This window comes from Danio rerio, chromosome 3 (genome assembly GCF_052040795.2).
Source record: "Danio rerio strain M-AB ecotype USA chromosome 3, GRCz13ab, whole genome shotgun sequence".
Lineage (NCBI taxonomy): Eukaryota > Metazoa > Chordata > Actinopteri > Cypriniformes > Danionidae > Danio > Danio rerio.
Window position 1 is genome coordinate 24,365,383 of NC_141023.1, and position 21,534 is coordinate 24,386,916.

The following is a 21,534-nucleotide window of genomic DNA, read 5'->3' on the forward strand; positions in this document are numbered from 1 at the left end:
ACGAGTGAGTGCGTGAGATGGATAGACGGAGAAAAGAGAGGATGAAAATGTCTCCAAAATCAAACTCATCCCTCCCTCTCTTTCTCTCTGCCAAATGAGCGCATCTCTCTCCCGATCCTTGCATTCCCTTCAGTTTAAATCCCCAATCACTTTATACATCCATTTCTCATCACTCTTTCTTTCTTGCCTGATGTTCTCCTGCTATTTTTCTCTAATCTATTCCTACTCTCTTTCCTCACCTTGTCATCTGAGAAACAGAGACAAATGGGCAGTAATAGTGACACTTTAATCTGTAGTTTATTCAGCTCATTAAAATATTTATCCAAGACAGACCAATTCATTATTAAAATGCAAATTTAGATTTATAAAAGGCAGTGTGGCTGGCGAAAATAAATAATTATTTAATTCTTCTTGTGCGTGTTTTTGTGTGCTGATTTATGGAGGGGGGGGGGGGTCTGTGGGATTGTTTTGCAGTTTTGTTTTCTTGGTAAAGAAGCCTCAATTCTGAATAGCTTTAGGTTATTAGGTTTAAAGACAGCGTAGGCACTGCCTTTTAAAGAGTTTCTATATTACAGAGTAGTGGCATTAAGCTTTTTAAATGAAAGCAAAGACATATTAGTCAAGTGGTGTAGGTGCATTTTCCACAACTTGTAGGTAATATTTTAGCTTTTTTTTTTTAATTCAGAACCTCCAAATGGGAAAAAAGTTGCTTGAGGTATGAGGTTAGTAAACTAAGGCTTTCAACTATTTTCCCTATTTAGCAATTTGCTAGAGTGATTATTTTGCACTTTAAAGGGGAAGGGAGGTCATGGTTGTGATGAGACATTTCACTCTTTAGTTTTTTGTTGTTTTTTTCCAAAATCTGGGTGAGAACATAGCTAAAGTTCTAACCTTAAAGTCAACCTTGAATCAAAACTGACCTTTTCACTTATTTGCTTTTATAATTAACATTGACAATTTGTTTACCTACCTAATCTACTTTTTAATGAGCACAACTAAGCTCATTTTGCATGGGAAGAGGGTGTTTACAGGTGTCTTTATAAGGCGCACCAAATAAAAGTCTATGTGACTGTAAAGGTCAGAGAGAGAGAGAGAGAGAGAGAGAAAGCAAACTTGGATTGGATTTAGTATAAACGTTGATGTTGTTCTCAGAGGAGAAATGTATTAAAAATATACACTCACCAACATTAAAACTTGGAACTAGAAGGTCTACCTAATTAAGTTGGTGGTGAGTATTTTTCCATCCTTTTATTTATATATGAAAATTTTTATTTTCTTCCCCGCTTCCCTACTGTCCTTTAATAATAAAAAATAATATATATATATATATATATATATATATATATATATATATATATATATATATATATATATATATATATATATATATATATATATATATATATAGCACAAATATATTTTTTGCTGTGGATACTAACTCATAAGTATGGTTATCAAAATCAGGTGTTATTTTGTATAAATGTAGAACAACTCCAATATAACCTTACTTTAAACAAAAGTTGCACATTGTTACTTTTGACCCCATCAGCAGGGAAGAAAGTAGCACATGGATGAGTCAAAAGTAATACAACAATATTTCAAAGGTTTACTGGCTTAATCATGTTTATTTTAAATTTATCTGACTATGACCTTGTAAATGTTACTGCAAACATATGTTTTCCTTTATTTTTGCAAAAAATATTACCCTAGATTTTTATTTTAAACTTCAGCTTCATCCAATGTTTCAAAAGCAATTTAACATTGCAAATACTCTTTGTTACTATTGGCAATGTGTATTAATTTTAGAAAATATATTAATCAAAACAATGAAAACTCTAAAGTGGAAGTGAAAATTAAGGTTTGTCTATTAGCAGTTGGACATAAACAAGTGTTACTTTTGTCCCCTCAGGAACTCTTGCCATTTAAACCTGATTTACTTTTAAACTGAAAAACTCAGACATTTCAAACTTAAGGATGTGTTATTGCACTAAATAACCTGATTATTAGTGTGACACATGAAAAGAGAAACACATCTTGTAATAAGGAAAAAAGAACTGTTACAATAATTTACTTTGCACATAAAAACTGAAATTGGAAGCTAACCGAAGGACACGATCATCACATGATGTTTGGCAGCTCCACCAAGAAAAAGCAAGGAAAGCAAATGTTGTCAGAGCTTTGAGAAAATCGCTTTGTTACTTTCGCCCCACGTTACTTTTGTCCCCACTCTCCCCTACATTGAAGTGGAAGAAAGAGAGGGGGATATGATCAGGAAAGATTCGCGAGTAGATCTACAGTATTTAAACGCACACTAGGCTATTGGCACTAACATTTTGAGCATTTTTTGTCAGTCAGAATAACAAAAGCTTTCATTTGTTGTGATTCTTAAATTTCAGATAAAAAAAAAAAATCACAATTTTTGTTATTGCTAAAAAATTACTAAATTATTTAATTTTACACTTATAAACTTTAATTTTACACTTATAAAATAATATTTTTAAAACATAACAAAAATTATGATTTTTATTTTTCAATTAATGTTTTTCATAGCTGTACACTATACTCTTTTGCGAATGTTTTTGCTTAAAACAATGATTTTGTGCATTTTCATTATAAATGTATTGCTTCAGCACTTGAGAAGGATTGTCTTCATTACAACGAGTTACTGAATTGTTCCTTTCTTTGGTTTTGGATCTTTTCTTTTTTTTTCTTGCTTTCTTTTTTAAAGGATTGAATGTTCAGTAAGGATTGCATTAAGCATTAAGGTTTGTATGTTCAGTGGAAATAGACCTTTGGGATTTATTACACATACCTGTGAGTTTGGCATGTGCTATGGAGCATGGACATGCCATTGTTCATAATTTACAGACAAAACTTATGCCGCTTAGTTTATTCATGCTGGTTTCATGTTTATGTGCAGTGTGAATTTATTTACCTATCAGGGGCGGATAAGCAAAACCAATAACCAATAAGCAAGGTAAGCAGCCGCTTAGGGCCCTGGGAATTTAGACCAATGCCAAGAAGACCAATGCCATATAGCTTTTTTTTATAAATTTTCTATCATATGTTGTAAAATCTGTCTATTCATTCATTCATTTTCTTTTCGGCTTAGTTCCATTTTAATCAGGGGTTGCAACAGCGGAATGAACCGCCAAGTTATCCAGTATATGTTTTACACAGCGGACCCCCTTCCAGCTGCATCCCATCACTGGGAAACATTCATACATACTCATTCACATACATACACACACTACGGACATCTTAGCTTACCCAATTGACCTATAGCACATGTCTTTGAACTTGTGAGGGAAACCGGAGCACCCAAAGAAAACTCACGCAAACACAGTGAGAACCTGCAAACTCCACACAGAAATGCCAACTGACCCAGCCGAGGCTCGAACCAGCGACCTTCTTGCTGTGAGGTGACAGCGCTACCTACTGTGCCACCGCACCACTGCTATAATCTGTCTATAACCATTAAAATTTTAATGTTTTTACTTCTTTTCAAAAGTGAGTGGCCCTTATGAATAGTGGGATGTTCCTTTCGTACTACAGATGCAAATATTAAAATCTAAATCACAAATATGGCTTAGTTTGTGATTTTTTTAATCTATTGCATCTATTTTCACAGTAAGATGTTAAAGGTTCCACTTAAAATATATTTTAACATGCATTTTATTTACAAAAAAATCTACAAATAAAAAAGAAAGAGACTGTTCGGAGTTTCAATGGTTGGGCCCCATATTAGCAATTGATTAGGGCCCTTAAATCACTAAGTCAACCCTTGTTACTTACAGTTAGGTCCATAAATTTTGGGACATCAACACAATTCTAACATTTTTGGCATACACTATTACACGGGATTTGAAAAGAGATGAACAAGATGTGCTTTAACTGCAGACTGTTGGCTTTAATTTGAATGTATTTACAGTCCAAATCAGGTGAAAGGTGTAGGAATTACAACAGTTTGTATATGTGCCTCCCACTTGTTAAGGGACCAAAAATATTTGGGCAATTGGCTTTTCAGCTGTTCCACAGTCAGGTATGTTATTCACTCATTCCCCCAATTAAAATGAGCAGATAAAAGGTCCAGAGTTAGTTTCAAGTGTGCTATTTGCATTTGGAATCTGTTGCTGTCAACTCTCAAGATGAGATCCAAAGAGCTGTCACTATCAGTCAAGCAAGCCATCATTAGGGTGAAAAAAACAAAACAAACCCATCAGAGAGATAGCAAAAACATTAAGCGTGGCCAAAACAACTGTTTGGAGCATTCTTAAAAAGAAAGAACACACTAATGAGCTTAGCAACACCAAAAGACCCAGAAGACCACAAAAACAACTGTGGAGGTTGACTGAAGAATTCTTTCCTTGGTGAGAAACCTTCAAAACAGTTTTCCAGATCGTGAACATTCTCCAGGAGGTACGTGGGTGTATGTGTGTCAAAGTTAACAATCAGGAGAAGACTACACCTGAGTGAATACAGAGGGTTTACCACAAGATGTAAACCACTGGTGAGCCAGCCTAATCTCACGAGAAAACGTAAGTATTTTACGTTTTAACAGTTAAGTGGCTAATTCGTACGAATTCTTACGAGTTCAGTCGTAAGAAAATGTACGATTTTAAAAAGGAGGCGTAGCACATAACCCCACCCCTAAACCCAACCGTCATTGGGGGATACGCAAATCGTGCTAAAATGTACGAATTAGATCGTACGAATTTGTACGAATTAGCCACTAAATGAAAAAGTTACGAATTGCCGTGAGATGTGTTGGGTGAGCCTCAAAATAGGAAGGCCAGATTAAAGTTCTAAAAAAGCCTTTACAGTGCTGGAACAACATCCTATGGACAGATGGGATCAAGATCAACTTGTACCAGAGTGGTGGGAAGAGAAGAGTATGGAGAAAGAAAGGAACTGCCCATGATCCTAAGCAGTGAAGCATGGTGGTGGTAGTGTCATGGCGTCGGCCTGTATGGCTGTCAACGGGACTCGTTCTCTTGTAGTTATTGAGTATGTGACTGTTGACAAAAACAACAGGATGAATTCTGTGTTTAGGCAATATTTTCTGCTCAAATACTTCAGAACTCATTGGACAGGGCTTCACAGATGGAGAATGACCTAGAGCATACTGCAAAAGCAACTAAAACGTTTTAAGAAAGAAGTGGAATGTTATGCAATGGCCAAGTCAATCACCTGACCTGAATCCAATTGAGAATGCATTTCACTAGCTGAAGACAAAACCGAAAGGAACATGCCCCAAGAACAAGTAACTGAAGACGTTTGCTGTAGAGGCCTGGCAGAGCATCACCAGGGATGAAACCCAGCGTCTGGTGATGTCTATGCGCTCCTGACTTCAGGCTGTTATTAAGTGCAAAGGATTTGCAATCAAGTATTTAAAAAAAAGTGAAAGTTTGGTTTATGATTATTATTCTGTCTAATTACTTTTGGTCCCCTAACAAGTGGAAGGCACGTATGCAAACTGTCGTAATTCCAACAGCCTTCACCTGATTTGGATGTAAATACCCTCAAATTAAAGCTAATGGTCTACAGTTAAAGCACATCTCGTTCGTTGCATTTCAAATCGTATGTGTTGGTGTCAAAAATGTTAGAATTGTGTTGATGTCCAAATGTTTATGGACCTAACTGTATATAAAAATAATAATGCTCCAATAAAATGCAATATGTTGCAACCTATATTATTTTTTGTGTATTATTTAAAAGTTTGCATATGTATTGATTTATATATTCCCTATCATGAAGTGTGGCTTTGGTAAGAATAGTTTTATTTATGATTTGTTTTTTTTATTCAAAGCTGAATTTTCAGCAATATTAAAATATATTGGTCCTGAAAATACTGATATTTTCCTTTCAGGACTCTTTGATTAATAGAAAATATGTATTTGAAACATATGCTGCATTTATTATAGCATTTTAAATATCCTCAATGGAACTTTAAATCAATAATATATAACTGACCCCAAACTGCTCAGCAGTGACTCTTTTACCACAGAAGGTGCTCCTCATTCTTAAGATCCACTGGCTCTCAAGGATGAAATTACAGCTCACATTTCAGACGTCACAGAGAGGTGAAGGAGTTAGAGGGGAAGGGGGAAAAAGGACTTAACTCATGGTGAGAGAGATTTCCATGTCAGCAGGAAGTATCAAATCCTTTATGATATTCCTACTTCCTAATAGCTGGAATAGCAGCAACCAATGAGACTGTGACCTAGAAAGAAGAAGACAAGAAGAAAAACATCTCACGGCGCTGTAGCATGGTCATAAAAGACGACAACTCTCTTGATTTACAAGAGATAATAATTCTGTACTGCTTACACACCGATACACATACAAAAACGCATTCATTCCATCCCACTTATACACACTGCACATTTCCAGTGTAGCATTTGCTGAAGTGTCTGCAAATACATACATTTTTTTTTTTTTTTTTTTTTGCTGTGGGTGAAGACTCATTAAATGGGCAGAATATCCAGACTGTCTATCAGGCTTCTGAGAGGAACCTTTTTCTTGTCTTTGATTTTCAAAACAAGGTTTTTCTTCTTCTTGTGGTTGCCACTGGTTCACGAAGAGAGATCAACCCATTCGCATTTCATACTGGGGAGTAAATGGCAGTAAATGTCAGATAGAGGCCATTTACTTGTGAAGCCTGGCATCCTGGGAAAATAGGCTGGAAATGGCTGTCAGGGGCTGTTTAAGTCTGCCTTATTTTGAAATTATAAGCTCTATTTTTGTGCCTAGATTACCTGGAGAACAGAAAGGCAGCAAGAGGGAGAGATGAAGAGAGACATTGAAAAAACGGGAATAATTTGTGGAGGGCGACTGATTAAGTCATTTTTACAAGCTTAAAAAAAAAGAGTACATTTGTAGCACCTTCTTTGTTCTTTCTGCCGTAATGTGGATGTCAACAGCTGCAGCAGACATAATGATGCGCAGCTGGAACGCAGCTGCACTGAGTAAATGCCCTCCGGTAATGCAAATGAACGTTAAATAGGAAGGAAGCTGAATTATATGCGTTATTTGACAGAAGAGTAAAAAGAGATACAGTGTTCATGAGCTGAAAAAAGTGAAAATTGTTCTGGTAAATTAGAAATGGCATATTACAGAAAAATATATAAGTTGTTCTGAAATAGCATACATTGTAAAAGGCATTTTAAAAAGGAAGAGTTCAGATGCAAAAACCTCTAAGGGCCATCTTCGGTTTTCTTCTAATATTAGGATTTTTCTTAGGCTCCTATGTCTTGATTCAGTAATTTTACTTTTATGGCAAATAATAGGTTATTTCCATCACTTTTAGCATGAAATAAGTGAACATAAACATAAGATACTGAGAAAAAATCTCACTGTAGGAGAAAATTACAGATGGCATTTAGAGGTTTTTGCATCTGAACTCTTTAAATACACTTGACTGACTGACTTATACTTTAAGTCTCAGGAACTGTATGGCAACACTCAATAATGTTTTGCTGCTTGTTTAAGCTACTTATTTTAATCTTCCTTTTTTTTTGGGTGAGAACTTAATTGTTTTGTGCTCAATCCACTTAAAATTGATTATATATATATATATATATATATATATATATATATATATATATATCTGTAAACAGTCACATTTTGCCAGTGTTAACTTACATTTTTGTAATTAATTTACACAATAACACCACTTCGGGTCAAGCATGTTTCAAAGTTAAACTGTTGAAAATGATTTGGCCCAAAATGGTGTCGTTAATAAAATTAATAATAAAAATTGTAATTAATCTTAAGTTTTCAGTTGAGAAAAGTGCCATGTAAATGGAACCTGAGATTCATAAATGCTACAAAAGTCTTGTTTGTGGTCAGGTCATGTTAACAAACATTATTAAGAAATGTTTTTGTAAAAGTTACTGCGTAATCATTCATGACATCATTGTTTATGCATTAAAGCAACTAAATATATCAACAAGCAGTTTCGCCATGCAGCGGCTCTCAGAAATTGAAAACAAAACCTGAAATGCAATCAGCAATGTGTCTTTAGAATGAATTGCAAGGTTAACGCAAGTCGACATGTTGACATAACAAGAGTGCTATGAATCAGCCTCCATCACTTTACATTCATGAAGGTGCTCATCCCACATGATTCCACACGCGTGTGCGGCCGTCGATTTGCTGTAGTGAGAGCTCAACAGCATCGAGCATCTGTCTTTGCTCTTGCTCCCCATTAATCAAGGCAATCAATTCATCAATTAAGTACATCACCATAGTTACCAGAGGCCCCTGGGGGCCAGAACAACCTTGCTTGATCCCCTCAGCGATGTTTAGCCATAGAGTAACAAAATCTCTAAATAAACTATAGAAATCATTGAACCCACTTTGTGACAAAATCAATTGCTGAGCTCTTAAACATCAGTCACTGTGACAGCAGTAATATAACAGTGAGCATCATAGATATGTTTGCTGCTGTCATAATTTCTGGGACAGTGCGTCAGCTAGCCTGATTCATGCTGTTACACAATGTGTTTAAGGATGTAAATGTCAATTTAACAACACAGAAAACAAGTGAACACTATAGCAGAACATTCAAGTCAGACAGATTAAACAAGTAAGAAACAAATAATATTTTACCTTACAAGTTATAGAATTGCTTGAAGATTTTTGTTCTAATTTTTTTTCTAATTACTTGCTTAACAACATGCATTAGCATGTCAACGTATTGATAGAGTTTCTAAGACAATGTTTTTATTCATTCATTCATTTTCTTTATGGCTTAGTCCCTTTATTAATCAAGGGTCCCCACAGCGGAATGGACCACCAAGTATTCCAGCATGTTTTACGCAGCGGATGCCCTTCTAGTTGCAACCCATCACTGAGAAACCGATACACTCTCAGTCACACCCATACACTATGGCCAATTTAGCTTTCCCAATTTACCTATAACGAATGTCCTTGGACTTGTGGGGGAAACCGGAGCACCTGGAAGAAACCCACGCAAACACGGGGAAAACATACAAACTCCACACAGAAATGCCAACTATCCCAGCCAAGGCTCAAACCAGTGACCTTCTTGCTGTGGGGCAACAGTACTACCCACTGCACCACTTGTATACATTTTATTAAACCAGTTAGGGTCAGTTTGAAAATGATTAAGTATACAGGGCTGAACTGATTTATTCATTTTCTTTTCGACTTAGTCCCTTTATTAATCCGGGGTCGGAACAGCAGAATGAACCGCCAACTCATCCAGCATAAGTTTTACAATGTGCACTGGTTTAAATACATTTAACCAAAATCCCATTATGAAAAACACCAGGAAAAAATAGAATAAAAAAGAACTGTACAAAACAAACATATTTGTACCATTTAACAAAATGATGACATCCTAAATCTAGGACGTCCAGGACAACACATACACTTAATACTTAATACACTTCATTAAACGTGTATGCATAGACATCACCTATATGCAATAAAATTGCAGGTTAAGTAATAACTTAATAAAGATTAAATAAATAAAGATTTGATTTTTACCTTTAACCTAATTTTACCTTTAACTAAAGGCTCATTTTGAAGAGAAAATGCTTTCTTTAAACTAAGGAATTGTAATTGTTTAGTTCTTAATTGTTTTACGATAATTATGTTGTAACAAATTGGAAACTGACAACAATATTCCCAGTACATTTCTTGATAAGTGATGATAACAAAACCGTCTTTTTCATGGAAATGCAGTAACTGTTATCAACAAACGAACAAATAATTTGACATTTGTAAAATGTTTCCAGTTTTAAAAACAATAAAAAATCTTTTCAAACTATTTTAAAGTTCGTAAAAAAAATCTACTCATGTTTCCGACATCCAAGCAGTTAACGTTACGGTCTAGCTTTTAGGCAGTGCATTTGTGGAGTGTTTTATTTTGCTACAAAACTGGAAATGTTTCAGAGGACAGCTCCAGTACCTGACAACACACCACAAAAACCGGACAGCACAAATTAAAAAAACCTCCGGATAGTTCATCCAGCATTAGCGACTCACTAAAAAGAACCGGTTCTTATGAGTCATTTGTTCACGAATCTGTTCGCTTCACATCCTGTTGGCTTTATTTTGTGCGGGCAAAGCTGCTTTTGTTGTGAAAATTTCACCAACACAGTTTCACGAGGTAATATATTAAGAGAGCGCATATTTACTCACACAAAGTTGTCCTGAATGTTATTATTGTCGACTGAAGTTAGATTATTGTCAAAAATTGTTGTTTTTGTGATTGTGTTTATAACAACCTACTCCGTATTTGATAGCGTGTGTTGCTTTTCATTGCCCTGGCCGTCCACAACATTGGTTGTTTATTGTGAGGAAGAAGTGCTGCAGACGGCGATAAGGCACTCCAAGATCAGTTTATAGCCAACACTTTTCCCGCCAGCCCTGTAAAGGTCTTAAGAGGCGCAGCAGCTGTTCACCACAACACCGCTCTCAAGGTGAACGAAGACGTCATCAAGGTGAGCAGATGCCTAGCATTAGTGAGGTTGCAACTTGTGCATAAATGTCTAAAAGGTGGCAGGTGGCCAAACAGGCCAGAAGGTCTTTTCCGTCACTGTGGGCGATAAGTGACCTTGCCAGTGGTATCCCAGCAAGAGATTCAGACTAGACATTAAACTTGCTTTGGATTATGTCAGAAATATAAAACCTCACTAAGCCTCTGCTTACTTGTTTTGTGTCTAGTTGCATCTGTGGACCGCAGTGATGATGCGTGACTCCAACATTTAGCTTAAATATTTTATCTGTTTTATAACATTAGTGTGAAAGCATACCCTATGGATAAATTAATATGAATATTAAAATAAGTACACTTAAAGAAAGGCAAATAATTTGTTCCTAGCCTCTGTTCACACCTGGCAGGTTTGATTCAATCAAAACAAACTTTGGTGCAGTTGCTTTGTTAGTGAAGCTCATTCAGTTTTGAACACTTTGATCTGAACTGCAGGACAAACAGGCATTTCTGACTTTGTGTGTCTTTTTCAAACCTTTACCTTCTCCTAAACCAGATAACATGGTCAAAAATGACCCTCTGTTTTGGTCTCACCCATCAACCAAATGTAGCTTCCTTTCCTTCAAGCAGGGACCTTGGGAAGTTTGATCTGAATTATGGAGTGGATTTTAGTCCACTTGCTCTTAGAGCATTTCCCTAGAAAAAAACAATTGGTCAGAACAACAAATGTTTTTGAAAATCAGGGTTAATTCGCCAAATATTGCATTTTTATTTTTTTTTTATTTGGTTTGATTTATTTATTTAGAACAGAAAAATCATATATAAAATTCTTTAGCAAAAAATACATTTAAACATGGTTGAAATGGAGCAGGATGAAGCACAAGCTTGTTATTTTTCCACCCCATTACCATACACATCATATATGTTACTTAAACTTACTACTTTTACTTATCTCTTTTTCTTTTACATGAGACATATGAGCTTTACATGAGACATATTTTTTTTATTTTGGCATCTTTGACATTATATGTTTGATTCCATTTTATAACATAGACCCAAAAAAATACAGACTACTGCAAACAGCCATTAATTGAAATTTCATCGTACCTTTCTCATTTTATTCTTTTTCAATCACCTCTTTTCATCATTATTTTTCTTTAATAATATATATTTATACAATTTTTAAAATGGATTAATATCCTGACATTGTTTGAGAATCTGTTCTAGACTGTTACAAATTTCACACCACACACACAATTTTTTTTAAGTTGTCCTTGTTTTCAACCTTTAAGATTTTGTTCTTCTCTCAGATTATATCCCCCTTGCCTTTCTTCCGAAAAGCGTACAAAAGTTTTTTTAAGTATTTTATTCCTAGCTTTAAACATAAATTGAGCTGTTTTAATTTTAACCAAATCATTAAACCTAAGTATCTTCAATTTAAAAAACAAGGGATTTGTATGTTCCAAATAATTCACATTTTCTGTCTTGTACATAAGAATTTTAAGTTAGATTTATATGTATTCCCCCATATTTCACCACAATAACTCATATATGGCAACATAAGTGTGTTATACAATACATACATTAATTTATTGTCCAGGATAAATCTTGTATTATGCACTATTGCTACAGATTTCACAAATTTTGATATCACATTATTTATTTGCGGTTTCCAGCTAATTTTATGATCCAATACAACACCAAGAAACTTACAGTAATTGCAAATGCTCTTTCTATTACTTTGTTATACATTTTTTTTTATCTATATTATGACTACTTTTTGATTTCCCAAATAACATAACCTTTGTTTTACTTATATTAATTGACAATTTCTTTACGTCAAACTGCAATTTCAATTTATTAATTTCTGTTTTAGTCAACTCCACAAGATTTGTTAATTATCCCCAGAACAAAAGATTTTTAAGTTCAAACAGTGCTATTGCTTTGTCTACAAATGAATCAAAGCTGAAATGAATATATCCTAAAACATGTCATCATTTTTGTTACTTAGACCAATTTTTATTTTATGCCCAAAATTACAACATTTGTAAAAAAAAAAAATACTAATAATAATAATTTTAAAGAATAAAACAAAAATTCAAACATATTCACACATTCTCACATTCAAACCGTAAAGCCAACAAAATTTCCAAAGAGTTTATAAAAAAAAGTCTTATTTTTCTAGGTTTATCATATGCACTTATGAATTTCCTTTTTTTGTAATGTCATAAATTTGTTAGATTTATCTAATTTTTATATATAGCTTAGATATAGTTTACAGCATTTTACTATTTATAGTAGGATTTGTATTGATAAATGTATCAAACCTATAAGGGTTTCAGAGCAGGCATCATCATAATAACTAATTATAATAATAAATAAATAATATTAATATAACAGTATTTGTTACAAACTGGATTGTTCACTTTTTTTTTTTATTCACACAAATTAAAAAGTGACATTTTTAATTATACATTTTGACCACAGGAATATTAAAAGTCTCCCGATTCCATTTCAGAAATCTGGTCACTTCATCTCCCCAGAAGCCTGTTCCTTCACATAGTCTCACTGTCATTTCATCCTAGTTATTGCACCTGACATCTCCATGCATATAGATAATAGACATTAACCCCTGATAAAAACACTCATTTGGAGAGGTGAATGCAGGGATGGGGCTTGAAAGGTCATCACGCTCTATGAATCCCAAAGTCCGGTCCTTCTAATGCTTCTAGATTAGTTGGCATGGTACTCCTAAAACATTTATTTCTTTTTGTGCTACAGGCAAAACTTTTTCATATGCACTTATGAACTATTAAGGGACAAATTTTTACAATCCACTTTAAATGAATAAAGCGTTTGTCTTGAATGTTCTGCTGAATTGCTTATTAATTTATGGTTTGACCAAGTTGTATATACAAGATGCTGATCTGGTTAGTCAAGATTAACTCATTATTTATTTAATGATTAAGAGAAACCAATTTGTGATGCATGTAATATGAAGTCATTTGAGTATAAAATATATTTTAATAGAATTTCTTTGTTTTAATGATACAAGACTTTCTCCTTGAGTAATAATAATAATAATAATAATCAAGTAAAATTTTATTATAACTTAAGTCTAAATATAGTATCTAATTGTTATTAATAATATTATATTTTTATTGTGTATGTTTATGAAGACAAAGTTGTCAAATTATCTTTAAAGAAATATCAAAATGATTATGTTTGCATGATGAAATGGAACAGTTTTTGCAATTAAACGATAGTCACTAAAATGAAAATGTGTTCATTAATTACTCACCCTCAGGGGGCTCAAAACATTTATACATTTCTTTCTTCTGTTAAAAACAAAAGAAGATATGTTGAAGATAGCTGGAAACCTGTAACCATTGATGTCCATAAAACAAATACTAGGGACATCAGTTGTTACCAGTTTCCAGCTTTCTTCAAAAATCATTCTGTGTTTAAAAGAAGAAACTTCATAGAGGTTTTTAAAGAGTGAGTAAATGAGGGCAGAATTTTCACTTTTGGGTGAACTATCCCTTTAATACAGCCATTGCTGATATACACTACCTGACAAAAGTCTTGTCGTCTATTCAAGTTTTAGGACCAAGAAATAATAACTTGACTTCTAGTTAATCATTTGGTATCAGAAGGGGCTTATAGGAAAGGAAAATGCCTTTAGATTACGATTATTTTACCAAAATAAAATATGTTTAGGTTCTTGATTTGTAATTATTTAATTAGGACAGTAAGATCTGACTTTGCTTTGACAAATATCTTGTCAACAGAAATGATGTACAGTATAGAATATAAAGTCATGGTGCAGTGGAAAAAGAATAATTATTGTGAATGACTCCCACGAGCTTGGAGGACTGCATCCATACATTTATGCAGTGACTCAAATAACTTATTAATAAAGTCATCTGGAATGGCAAAGAAAGTGTTTGCAGGACTTCCAGAGTTAATCGAGATTCTCTGGATTTATATTCAATGCCTCTTCCTTCATCCTAGCCCAGAAATGCTCAATAATGTTCATGTCTGGTGACTGGGCCAGCCAATCGTGGAGCACCTTGACCTTCTTTGCTTACAGGAACTTTGATGTGCAGGCTAAAGTATGAGCAGCAGCCCTATCCTGCTGAAGAATTTGCCCACTCCTGTGGTTTGTAATATCATGAGCTGCACAAATGTCTTGATAGCTCAGGCTGTTAATGTTGCTCTCACACACCCCCATCCTGGATATAACCTTAAACCATGATTTTTTTCTTCACCAAACTTGACTGATTTCTGTTAGATTTTTGCTACTATACATGTTCCAGTAGGTCTTCTGCAGTATTGGTGATGATTGGGATGCAGTTCAGCAGATAATTCATCTTACGAATTGACACTTTTCCAAAGGATCAACTAGAAGTAAGAAGAAGGTATACCGTGGTTTGGTATGGTGGTTTGGTCAACGTTTTAAAATCGCCAGAATTATTCTGTACTGCCGTTCCTAAGGTATGTGTAATATTTTTTATTTACTTTTTTGTTTGTTTGTTTGTTTTTAGGACAACAATATCTTTAGCAGAAAAAATATCCAAAGATGCTGTTTTTAAATTGTAAAGAAATCTGTGTTTTTGAACCTTATGAAGACAGCAGAGGTCAATGATTTAATTGTATTATTTAGCCTGACATGTTTACTGCTTCAAAATATTTTAAATCTTTCAAAAATTAAAATATATTATATTGTGTTTAAAGGGGGGGAAAATGTTGTTGTTTTTTAAACAGACATTTAAAAATAACTTATTTTAGAGCCGTAATCACAATACCGTGAAACCATGAAATTTTTATCCAAGGTTATCATACCATCAGAATCTTATACCGGCCCATGCCTACTTACAACTGGGATCCATGACAAGACTTTTCTCTTTTCTTTTCAAGTGAGACCCATGATTATGTTTTTGCTTGTTTTAGTAAATTATCGCACTAGATTGCACGCTAACCTTGCTTTTCCCCATCCATGCAGGTGATGACCTCAACGTGTATGAAGGAAGTCTTACACATTCCCCTTCTGTCCTTTCCTGTACCTGTTGTTTTCTGACATGCTGCTGGCAGAGTTTATGAGCCATGGCGGTGCATACAAAACCTCTTTCCACATTATCATCACAAGAAGAGTAACAGGTAAAATAGCTTAAAATTAAACATAGTTAAACATACTGGTTGTGCATAAAAAGTGTACAGAGATCTAGGTGGTGCTTCAGAGCAGGAAAGTGCTTCTACCTCTTTTAGCAAGCAATACAAGCTTTCTGCAACTGCTGGAGAGACATGTAAGTGTTGCCAGAGTCATTGCTCACCTTATTGAGATGCCATCCTCCTTTTGTATCATCCACCGGTAATTGAAGATGAAGTCGAGGTGTTTTTGATTATGCTGCACCACTCGCAGCATCTGTTTTGTCACAGTTTGCCCATGATTATCCTGAATCATACCTGTATGGCTTGATAACCTTTTGTGTTTGTATAATATAACTTATTCTATGATGCATCATAATTAGATTTTTCAAAACCACTTTATTAAATGTTTTATTTAACAGAAAATTAAGGCAATGCAAAACCAACAATTAAATTTTTATCTAACAAGATAATTTCCAGACACATTAAAGTACAATTGTATATGAAATAAAAAATTACAGAGTAAAAAAAAATCTGATGCATTATGAAAGTAGTACTGTACATAAGCTTTAGATGACATGTAAAGTGGTAATACAAGAATCTACAGCATCTCTATAATTAAGAGAGGATTTTTTTTTCAACCTCTTTAGCTTGAATTGTCCTGCTGACACAGAAAAATCAAGGAACGGAGCCGAATAACAACAGAGGACAGAGGAGAAAGGGATGGAGAGAAAGAAAGGAACCCAAGGTGCCTCTATTGTTTAATTAGCTGCGCCGAATTAATTAGTAACAGAAGCTTGAATTACTTATGGTTGAAAAGCGGCAAAGAGACTGACAGTCGTGGTAACGTCCCCAAAGATTTACTGTTTCGGCTTCTGTTAATGTGCAATTAGACATTCTCTCTCTTTTTCTTTGCCACTCATTACAATATAAATACCATTGCTCCCAAAATACAGCTTTTATTTTCTTTCTGCTTCTTGTGCCGTGCTGTGTGTGTGTTTCCTCTGGAGCTGTTCTTTCTGATTGGGCTCTGTAATTTGCTAGCTTTTATTTGTTTTAGTGCCTGAGTGCTTGCTGTTATTTGTTTTAGTGCACTGTATTATTGGATGCGTTCGGCTTAAGTTACTTCACATTGCTGGTGGTGTATGACGATTTGTGGGGGTTGGAGTTGTTCTTGCAACGGGATGCTTTTGTCCTTGTGAGTTTTTTTTTAACTAGTGTAAAACCATCAAGATCAATTGTTCGTGTTATTGTTCTGTATTCTGTCTGTCAGTAGATTACATTTTATTCACAATTAATCACACACGTATCAATTATATTTAGGTGAGTTTAGTGTTTAATAAGCACTAATAATGTATACATTTATGAGTTACATTGTAGATAAATTAAGTTGCAATAGCAAACAGGACCATCTGGAGATACCAAAAAAACGTAAGCCTTGACTCGACTGCAATAATCATTCAGATCATGACCCATGGATTAATAACTTTTTTACTTGTAGATTGATCCTAAATTTGCAACCTTCACAGAAAGATTAACTCTCATGTCATTCAAATCGCATCTATGAAAACTCTCAAATATAAAGACGATGAAAAAAGCTGTGGTGGTGTTTAAGTTATTAAAGGTATTTTCTGCCACTACTTATTTCCCCTAATGCATTCAGTGTATAGCTACACAATTAATCATAATAAGATTGGGATCTCAATTTACCAATGCAACTTAATCTATAAATTATTGTTATTCACATGTTAATTAATATTTTAATACATTCCATTATGTGTTTGAATGAAAAAGAAAAAGTCTTTTTTTAAATTATTTTTAAGTTACAAACAATCAAATAACACCAAAGTACTGTGATAGTGGTTTGTAGTTTAGATAGAAACACTGGTGTTTATGGTATATTAGGCGGTACTCACTCTAGGTACAGTTGCCTCGAACCGGGCCAAAGCACGCTTGTCCCCCCTCCCCTCTCCCCCGACGTCCCGCACTCACACTTCCCGCCGGGAAACGGGCCTGGGCACGGTACGGATGACATAATGTGAGTAGGCCCTTAGTCATGGTTTATTGCAACTTGACGCTCAAAAATTAAATTTGTAGCAATTACATTATTTAACCAGTAGGTGGCATTCATTTTTTTTTTTCCGGCTTAGTCAGTTTATTAATCAGGGGTCGCCACAGCAGAATGAACCGACAACTTATTCAGCATATGTTTTACGCGGCGAATGCTCAAAAATGGGGCACTGAATAATTCTTTAAACATGATACATCTTGTAATCAAACATGAAGTAAAATAGTAGGCAACACTTCAGGTCTGAACATTACCCAGTAGAAAAATAACAGATTACAATGCGTATAGGGGGGTTCCTGGTTCTTATTTGGAGAATGAAGTTACATGCATTGCTCAGGTGTGAATTTTTTTTTTCCTCAGGCTTCATCACTGTAAAAATCTTGATGGTTCTGTGGGTCTTGTCTAACAAACCTGATCTTTATTTGATATTTTCTAGTGGATTGAAGTCAGGTGATTGGCTGGGCCATTCTGCAGCTTAATCTTCTTTCCTTGAAACCATTTGAGAGTTTCCTTGGCTATGTTTTAAATAATTGTCTTGCTGAAATGTCCTCCCTGGTTTTATCTTTGTCGTCTTAGTAATTTAGATGTTGGACTGAAGCAGCTAATATTAATTTACAATGACGAAGGGCAGAGGGTTGCTGAAGAACTACTGAGAGATTTCAGCTGCTGTCTGGGTCTTCACTGCCACAGACATGCAAATCTATATATTGTGATCAAGTTCAAGATCAAAGCTGTCTGGTGGAATTGTACATTGTCCCAGATGACAACACATCTCGGCAGCTGACCGGAGAAGGTCATGTAGTGCAGATTTAGGCAGATATAGTATAAGCAGTGTAGTTGAAAGTCATCTTTCACACGTTTGAACTGTTTGCAGCACTATACCTTGGGGCATCAACAGTGTTATGGTGTTTCAACCTTGTCATCTTAGTGTTGTACAAGTAAATCCTACCTCAGATGTAATATATTATTATTTATAGTGAACGTCTAGCTAGAAGATTAGCTGAAACAGACAAAATTATGGCACAGGACATAAAAATACCTAGGGCAATCAATCAGGTATAGCAAGTCTGTGTAGTGCTGATAGAGCACAGTCAGCCTCTTAAGCGATAGTTCACCCAAATATTTTTCACAAAATTTACTCACCCTCAAGTGGTTACAAAAATTTATTAATATCTATATTCTATTGAACACTAAATCGGACATTTAGAAGAAAGCTTGAAACCTGCAACCAGTTGGAAAAACTATTTTTATTTTCTTTTGTGCTCCAAATTTTCTTTGTTGAACAGAAGAAACTCATTAAGGTTTTAAACAAGTAAAGGGTGAGTAAATAATGGCAGAATTTTTATTTTGGGTAAACTATCCATTTAGTAAATTATTGCATGCTTGCACCGCATTGTAGTATACTGTTCTTTGAATTTTCTCCCAAGATTTTCTAGTTGTTTTCAGAATTACAGATTTAACAAGCGCTGTTTCTCAATTCCAAGAATGCTGAGAATTGACTCATATTTTTTTGGAAACCGTTCTTGCCAAGTTACCTCGGAAGAACAAACTCAGGAGACCGTGAGAACGCAGAATGCGTCCTCTGAGAAATGAGATGCTGCATTTTCCCTGGTTCTTCCTGATTGTCACATGAATTTCACGCATTTTTAATGGAAAATTATTTCATACAATTTATTTTTTAAAATATATACTATGCATAAAACCTTACAAATATACACTGCACAATACACACTAATTTTAATAGGAATTTCAGCAAATAAACACCTTAATGTGTTTATGCCTCTATTAAGGTTGTCATAGTAATGCTTAATTTCACTGTCTCGTTTAGGGAAACTCCTGAGATATGTGAGATATCTCTGAGCTTTAACAATAAATTGATATAAAATGATGCGCTTCCCAACTCCTGCATTGAGCTGCAATGACTTCTGACACTTCTCGAGCGAATTTTGCAATCAAGTCTGCACCGGTGCATCCTCATCATCAAGAACACATCCGGGAACTTTCACACATCCTCCGTTCTTGTGGTCTTGAGTTATGGAACTGAACTTTGGCAGTTGATGATGAGGTTACACGAGGACACGAACGCTGAAGAACGCATATTGAGAAACAGCCCAGGTGTGGTTGTGTAAATGGAACATAGTTGCAAAGTTCAACAGAAATAAATAATTGTTTTAAACATAATTCAAAGCAGGTTGTTTGTATCACTTAGAAACTTTTATATATAAATAATTTTTTACATTGTGTTTTTTTAATTTTGATTCTTATTGAATTTTTTTATATTTTTGTTATTTAAATTTCTATTAAGTTAAGCCGTTTATATATATATATATATATATATATATATATATATATATATATATATATATATATATATATATATATATATATATCCAGATTTGGCTTCAGTACTGACTAAAATAATGTATGCACACATATGATATTGTAAAGGATCTATTAAAATTATTAATTTAAAAGATAGATTTGTGGAGGGTCTGCTCATACATGCTGAGCACTGTATATGAAATATTAAATCTCTATATATTAATATATATGCGAATATATAAAAATTTATTTTTTCTTGTATTCATTAACTTTAAAAATATTACAAAAGTGTGAATAAATGGTATCAATATACAAATAGCTCATCAAATATGGTAAACCTGAAGACTTATACATTTAAGTTTACATTTATATTCATTTTAAAAGAAATACAAAACTTTTGCTCAGTATTTCAGTATTTTTTATTATTGCTTTTATACATGACAGGTTTATAATATCTGCCCAGAAATTACATGTTAATTTGGCAACCCAAATAAATGCTATGCCAAGGGATTCTGAATTCATTTCCTATGAACATTGTTCATAAACATGCTTATGTTCACAATGGCTGTCTCCCATTTGGCATGAAAGCTTGCATTTTTAATCGTCAACTGTCGTCTAGCAGCTCTGCGAAAGATCTGTTTTTGGAAGTCAAGCTGTTAAGACTTCATTGAGGTTGCTCTAAGTTTCATCTCATCTCAGTGGGAATAGCAGAGACCTTATCATAGCCTGAGAAATGGCATCACATCTTTAATGTTGTATTAAGATTTAAATGTTTTATCTTACAAGAAAGGCCTGCTTCAAGAGACTTTCAGAAGCGTATTTAAAAATGTCAATCATCATGGCTCAGATTTTATTTGAGAGGCTAAATATTTAAGTCGGATCACATAAATCCAGTCAATCTTGGATGACTGGCACACATACAGTAGATAGAAGAGGAGTGACAAAAAAGATACAAAGAAAGATTCTTGAGGTTGATATTAAGTAAGTATGAATTTTAGTGCGGTAATTTCAGACTGAAGTGGAAAAAAGTGACGCCTTGGGAAGATTTTGCTGTGTTGGAGGAAGTGTGGCTAAATATATGCATGTGATGCTAAATCAGGATTGAAAGCTTTCATGGTGGGGCGCCACACCAAAATTCATTCCCTCTTAGACATTGCTGGGTCGTTGGAGGGCGTGCAAGAAGTTTGTGCACAAACAGAAAGGAAATCAGCAAGTTTTGCATGCTTGTATTATATGAATGCGATCTTGACTTGTAATACTGCGCTCACGACATTTGTCATTGAAATAACACCATAGGTAGATCTGTGTAAAAGGCCTGCCACCACAGCTGGAAAAAATCCTAGGGGAAACATTGGCTTTCATCATAAATCAAGCTCTGACAATACCGTGAGCACAGTTGTTATATATATGAAAAGAATAATTAAATGTGTATAATTATAGACTAGAACTACAGTTAATGAACTATTAGGTAATGATGCATTATTTTTCTCTAATAATTCTATTGACCAGTGTCAATTTTTCTACATATACC

The 21,534-nt window shown here is 34.4% G+C and overlaps 2 protein-coding genes across 7 annotated transcripts in view; both read left to right on the forward strand.

Annotated features, from left to right (window-relative positions):
* The window catches only part of LOC147845623 (uncharacterized), an 807,608-nt gene that overhangs the window by 289,299 nt on the left and 496,775 nt on the right, over positions 1 to 21,534 (forward strand). The gene's annotated exons all lie outside the window — the stretch shown is intronic.
* The window catches only part of cbx7a (chromobox homolog 7a), a 64,420-nt gene continuing 52,760 nt past the window's right edge, over positions 9,875 to 21,534 (forward strand). For 2 of the 6 annotated variants that reach the window (XM_087242684.1, XM_087242685.1), the window contains exons 1-3: positions 9,926 to 10,099; positions 10,278 to 10,475; positions 15,471 to 15,625. The gene's annotated coding sequence lies outside the window, so the exon portion shown is untranslated. Of the gene's footprint in view, positions 10,142 to 10,277; positions 10,476 to 14,784; positions 15,385 to 15,470; positions 15,626 to 21,534 lie in introns of those variants that run through there. The other 4 variants (XM_087242688.1, XM_087242687.1, XM_087242686.1 and 1 more) reach the window with 4 other exon arrangements.